Raw genomic sequence first — 6340 nt, forward strand, 5'->3', positions numbered from 1 at the left:
TGGAACTGGCCAGAGAAAAGCGGCTGCTGGTCCTCCTGGACCCAGATGTTGCCTTTGAGAGTTTCCAGGGAAGATCCTCTTCCCATCCAAGACTGAACCAACTGGGAGGCAGAGGGTAAGGTATTTCCCTACCTCTGTGACTTCATATCCAGGCCAAGTGGACTTCAGATGTTCCCATCCTTGAGCCTGATCATTCATCTATGAAACTGCCCAGTCTCTGGCTCAGTGGGAATACTGTAGGCTGCTGTTGGACAGATCAGTAGACACTTTGCACAAAGACAGGGCCAGGCGTGCCCAGAAGCTCCTACCACAGACGGCTAAGTCATTTCTCTGCAGAGGGCATCCCTGGGACCCAGTAGATCTTAGAAGGAAGGGCAAAGAGGGCCTGGCACTGGTGTCCAGGTTAGTGCTGATGTTCTCTCTTACTCTGGAGGTCCCAGAATTGAACTTGGGTCATCAGCCTTGGTGGCAAGCACCCTTACCCACCGATCCATCTCACCAGCCCAGTAGCAGAATTTTGATATATTCGTTGGCTCAGAAATCAGCACAAACGATGACTGCAAATTCTGGAATGCTTTTCAGGGAATAGATGATATTAATCACCAGGCCATATGCATACACTTGAGAGCCTTTGTGTTGTAGAAGCCAAATGCTTTCGAGTGAGGCTGCCTATGAGGCACACAGGTGGGAAGCAGGAAAAACACAAGAGGAGCAACTGATGCTTCAGCCTCACGATTGCCCCAGGTCATCCCACTGAGGAGAATCTGGGTCCCCGCCGCAGTCCTGATCTATGCCGCTAACTCCTTGATGGCGCAGGATCTAGAGAGAGACTTTGACTGAATAATGCTGCAGTTTGGATATGGTTTGAATGTGTCCCCTGTGGTTTCAGGACCTGAAGTCTGACCATGCGTCCAAAGACGTGGCCCCTGGGAGATTAGAGTTAGATGAGGTCATTAGGTGATGACCAATGATTGAATCCTACTAGCTTTACAAGAAGAAAGAGAGAGAAGAATGCTCTCTCTCTCTCTCTCTCTCTCTCTCTCTCTCTCTCTCTCTCTCTCCCTCCCTCCCTCCCTCCCTCCCTCCCTCTCATCTCACCATGTGAGATTCTGTGTTGCTCAAGGATGCCTCCAGCAAGAAGGCCATTGCCAGTTGCAGACACTTGCCCTTGAATGGACTTTCAGAACTGTGAGTCAAAGTCTGTCTGTCTGCCTGCCTGCCTTCCTTTCTTTCTTTTTTAAAAGTCTCTGTGTCTGAGTATTTTGCCTGCATATAGCATGAGCACCGTTTGCATGTAGTGCCCAAGGAGGCCAGAAGTCTGTATTCGATCCCCTGGAAATGGAATTACAGACTGTTGTGAGTTGCCACATGAGCATTGGGAACTGAACCTGGATCCTCTGCAGGAGCAGGAAGTGCTCTTAATTACTATGTCATCCCTCTAGCCCATAAGCCACCTTTCTTTATAACTCCTCCAGTCTACAGCTCTGTGTGACTTACAATAGAAATAGACTAACATGGGTGGACTCGGTGCCACTCATTAGCAAGCCATTCCATAGGCTTTATGGGCAGGGATCATCCTCAGGAGGAGTGAACTGTTCCACTCATGGAGAAGTGCCTTCATGTTGGAAGCCAGGCCAGGACAATCAGCTGTGAGCAGTTTCAGTGGATGGAAAAATGAGCAGGCTGGGGCCATATCCCCCAAAAGGTGCCTGGAAGTTTGGCTAAGACTGCAAAGATTTCTGGCAAGTATATGAAGTGACCAGGATTGTCTTACATAATTGGTGGGAGTAAAATGAGAAAACCACTTTGGAAAGCAGAGAACATGGATCACAACACACCCCAAACATCTACCCCTGAGAATATACTTAATAAAAATGGATGTGTATCTGAAGAAAAAGAAGCAGAGGAAGAAGAGGAGGAGGGAAGGGAGGAAGCAAAAGGGAGAGGAGGGGGGAAAGAGGAGGAGGAGGAAGAGGGAGAAGAAGGGAAGGGGCGAAGGGGGAGGGAGAGGAGGAAAGAAAGGAGGAAGAGGAGGAGGAAAAGGAAGAAGCAGAGGAGGAGCGGGGAAATGGAAAGCAGGAAGAGGGGAGAGAGGAGGAGAGAGAGGAGGAGGAGAGAAAAGAGACCATCTTGAGATAGAAGCCAGCTTTCCTTAGTCAGTAAGGGCAAGGCATGATGGGCCATGAGCTCGAACACGTTGTACAGGTGCCTCTTCCCCCAATGGACAAATAACTCTTGGGTTGGGCTTGGGTCAAGGGCACATGCATAGCGCATGTGGCTTTCTTGCTGGCTCAGTCGGAGATTTGCTAAAAAAGAAAGAAGAAAAATGAAAAAAGAAAGAAAGACCCATCTCAATAAAGATGATCTCAGTCTCACCCACTTTCCACCAGAAGATGTATAAAATCCTGCCAGGCTGTGCAACATGATGGTTCCTCCCTCGGAGCCCCTCCCACTCTCTGAAGATGTTTCTCACTTTCCTTCACAAAACCACGTTCACTCTGTTCACTTCATCTCTATGTTTCCTTAATTTTCTCTGGCATGAGACAATGATCTCGAGAGCCACTGGCTGGGGTGGCTTTGGCGGCCCTTGACTGTCCAGCACCCTAGCTCCCTGAGCAATGCAGCCATTCAGTATCAGACACTTGAGCATTGGTGAGGTTATTATCTTTGGATATTTTGGTCTATGATCTTGGAGCTCATCATCCATGGACACTGAGGAGCTGCTCTCCCAAGGAACAGGTGTCAGAGATCTGAGACTAAACCCAAGGTCTCCTGGAGCCATAGACTATCCTGAGGGCCCCACTGGACACCTGCCTCCCGTGTCCTGGGGTTCAAAAGTGTGCTTGCTTCCCTTATTAACTCTGATCCCAAAAGGCAGGAAAGCCTTGTGAAAGGCTTCAGGCCCATTGGGACCCATTCCAAAGTCATCATCCTTTGTGTTACCTGAAAAGCTACCTCTGGCTGCTGTTTCAGAGGGGATGGATGATGGTTCAGGAGGTTCAATCCTCGTGTTCAGTTGAGAGTTTCCAAACCCAGGGCAAGGCCTATGATGGAGTACTTGTCGTGCACCAAAGACCACGCCTAAACACCACACTGACACTAAAGGCTGATATTGGTAAACCCACTTTCCAGATTGAGAAATGGGCTTCTAAGGGGGTCCTCAACAATGAAGCAGGAGAAGACTTCAGAACTGGATTCTCTTGGCTCTGAATTGCTGTTGGAGACCTGCCTGCCTGGGCTAATCCTTTTCTTAGATATATGGGGAGACAGAAAAGAGGGGCAAAGTCTGTGATTATTGGTATGGCCGTTTGCTCCCACACCAAACATGGCAAGGGCTCATTACCCAGAAGTCAGCTTGGTAGAAGAGGCTGATAACTGCTGGAGTAACTTCCTGCATCTCTTCCCTCTTTGTGAGCCAACCCTTTCCCGGAAAAGAAACTCTGAGATGAGAAACAGGAATGGGGTCCTGGTGGAGGGAGCTCATCTTGAGTGGGTCGGAGCAGAGCACTGTGGGAAGGGGTACACCTGGTGCACTAAGTGAAAGGAACCCGGTAGTGGGAGCCGGCTTTTGGTTTTGGTCATCGGCCAGCCTCGACCATGCTGTGCAACCTAAGGTGCCTTTCTCTCTCTGTGCCTCTGTTCCCTTGCCGATACAACTCAGGAGTTGATGCTTATGACTCTTATAAGGGCTCATCCACAGAGTACACAAGTATTAACTGGTCCCCTACTGTAGCTAGAGTTTTCCTGCCTGGCCCACAGTCAGGACAAATCTCTGTCACCCGCCAGTCCCACAGCCACTCAGACCCGACCAAGTAAACACAGAGACTTATATTGCTTACAAACTGTATGGCCGTGGCAGGCTTCTTGCTAACTGTTCCTACAGCTTAAATTAATCCATTTCCATTAATCTATACCTTGCCACATGGCTCGTGGCTTACCGGCATCTTCACATGCTGTTTGTCATCATGGCGGCTGGCAGTGTCTCCCTGACTTAGCCTTCCACTTCCCAGCTTTATTCTCCTCCTTGTCCCGCCTACACTTCCTGCCTAGCCAATGGCCAATCAGTGTTTTATTTATTGACTAATCAGCAACACATTTGACATACAGACCATCCCACACCCTACTTCAGTCACCAACCAAACACTGGGCACAGAGTCAGGCCTGGCCCTTGCTCCTGGAGTGGAACTGAGGCCATGAAGACTGCTATGGGGGAGAAGTTGCCCCCCCAGCCCACAGACCCTAGCCAGTCTGAGTTTGGCTCAAAGGACAAAGAACAAGCTTGCTCTCACTGGGGCATTACCCTGGAGCCCTCAAGCATGTTCCTGTCCCTCCAATATGCCAGGTCCTGCCTAAGGTCAGCACACCAGGAAGCTTCAGTTTTTAGGGGTGCTCTCACTCCCATTTCCTGATGAACCTGAGGAAAGACATAAAGTGTCCTTCTTGAAATCTGGCCGGGAGGGCAGATGACACTGTGGATAAATTTGCGAACAGGCGACCTAGCCAGAGGCTAGAATCTGTGCACAGGCCAAGGAGGAAGGAGGCCAAACAGGTCAGAGGTGGCTTGCTCTGTCCAGGGCCAAGCAGGCTGGATTCTGGACAGTGTGGGGCCCTGGAAAGGCAGCAGGGCAGAGGTCAACCCCAGCTTACATGTCAAGCTCTACATCAACCCCCAGATGAAATAAAGCCAACGGGGTTAAAGGGGAACTTCAGGGGGGAGGCTGGGAGCCAGGGAGGAGGGAAGAGGGGTATCTTTGATTGGTGTGTAAAATGAATGAAAAAATTTTTGTAATAAAAAAAGGGGGGCCGGGCGGTGGTGGCGCACGCCTTTAATCCCAGCACTTGGGAGGCAGAGCCAGGCGGATCTCTGTGAGTTCGAGGCCAGCCTGGGCTACCAAGTGAGTTCCGGGAAAGGCGCAAAGCTACACAGAGAAACCCTGTCTCGAAAAAACCAAAAAAAAAAAAAAAAAAAAAAAAAAGGGGGGGAACCTCATCTGGACCACAAATAATATTTTGGCATAAATATATCTTGTCAGTCTTTGGACTATACTAATATGTTAAACAATTGTTTGCTGTTGAGCTAAGATTCAAATTGAATCTCTTTTTTAAATTTTTTTATTTAAGAGACAGAATTTTAGGTAGTTCAGCCTTGACTTGGTTTGAAATTTTTTTTTTTTTCCTCAAGACAGGGTTTCACTGTATAGTACCAGCTGTCCTGAAATTCTCTATGTAGACCAGGCTGGCCTTGAACTCACAGAGATCCACCTGCCTCTGCCTCCCAAGTGCTGGAATTAAAGGTATGTGCCACCACTCAGCTGGCTTGAACTTTTTATGTAGTGGTGGATGGCCTTGAGCACCTGGTTTTCTTGCCTCTGCTTTCCAATTCTGGAATTACAGACTTGCATCACTGCCCTGTTTTTGCAGTGGCTAAATTGGCCACCCTGACCACCTCAAATACACACTGAGTTAAGAAACAAGACTCCCAGGTTTGAATCCCAGCTCTAATTCCAACAGGTTGGTCTTACCAACTCACTGACCCACTTTCCTACTTACAATATCCTCCTCCTTAGGTATTGAGTGATTGTTTACAAATCAGTGAACAAGAGCCACAGAGTCTGTATGGGAACACTCATTTCTCTCATAAAAAAAGATCACCATTTCATCCTGAGTTGAATACATGAGTGGATGGGGTGTTTCTCTCTCTCTCTCTCTCTCTCTCTCTCTCTCTCTCTCTCTCTCTCTCTCTCTGTGTGTGTGTGTGTGTGTGTGTGTGTGTGTGTGTGCACGTGTGTTTGCACATGTGTATCTATACATGGGCATGCACACCCTCAAGTGGATGTCAAAGGATAACTTTTAAGAATCAGTTCTTGCCGGGTGGTGGTGGCGCATGCCTTTAATCCCAGCACTCGGGAGGCAGAGCCAGGAGGATCTCTGTGAGTTTGAGGCCAGCCTGGACTACCAAGTGAGTTCCAGGAAAGGTGCAAAGCTACACAGAGAAACCCTGTCTCGAAAAACCAAAAAAAAAAAAAAAAAAAAGAATCAGTTCTTGGGCTGGAGAGATGGCTCAGAGGTTAGAAGCACTGGCTGCTCTTCCAGAGGACCCGGGTTCAATTCCCAGCACCCACATGACAGCTCACGACTGTCTGCAACTCCAGTTCCAGGGAACCTGACACCCTCATACGTGCAGGCAAAACACCAATGTGCAAAAAGAAAGAAAGAGAGAAAGAAAGAAAGAAAGAAAGAAAGAAAGAAAGAAAGAAAGAAAGAAAGAAGAATCAGTTCTTTCCTTCCATCATGTAGATCACAGCAGTGAAACTCAGGCTTGGTGGGAAGTACCTTCACT

This window comes from Peromyscus californicus, unplaced genomic scaffold, assembly GCF_007827085.1.
Source record: "Peromyscus californicus insignis strain IS unplaced genomic scaffold, ASM782708v3 Scaffold_4__1_contigs__length_199733344, whole genome shotgun sequence".
NCBI lineage: Eukaryota > Metazoa > Chordata > Mammalia > Rodentia > Cricetidae > Peromyscus > Peromyscus californicus.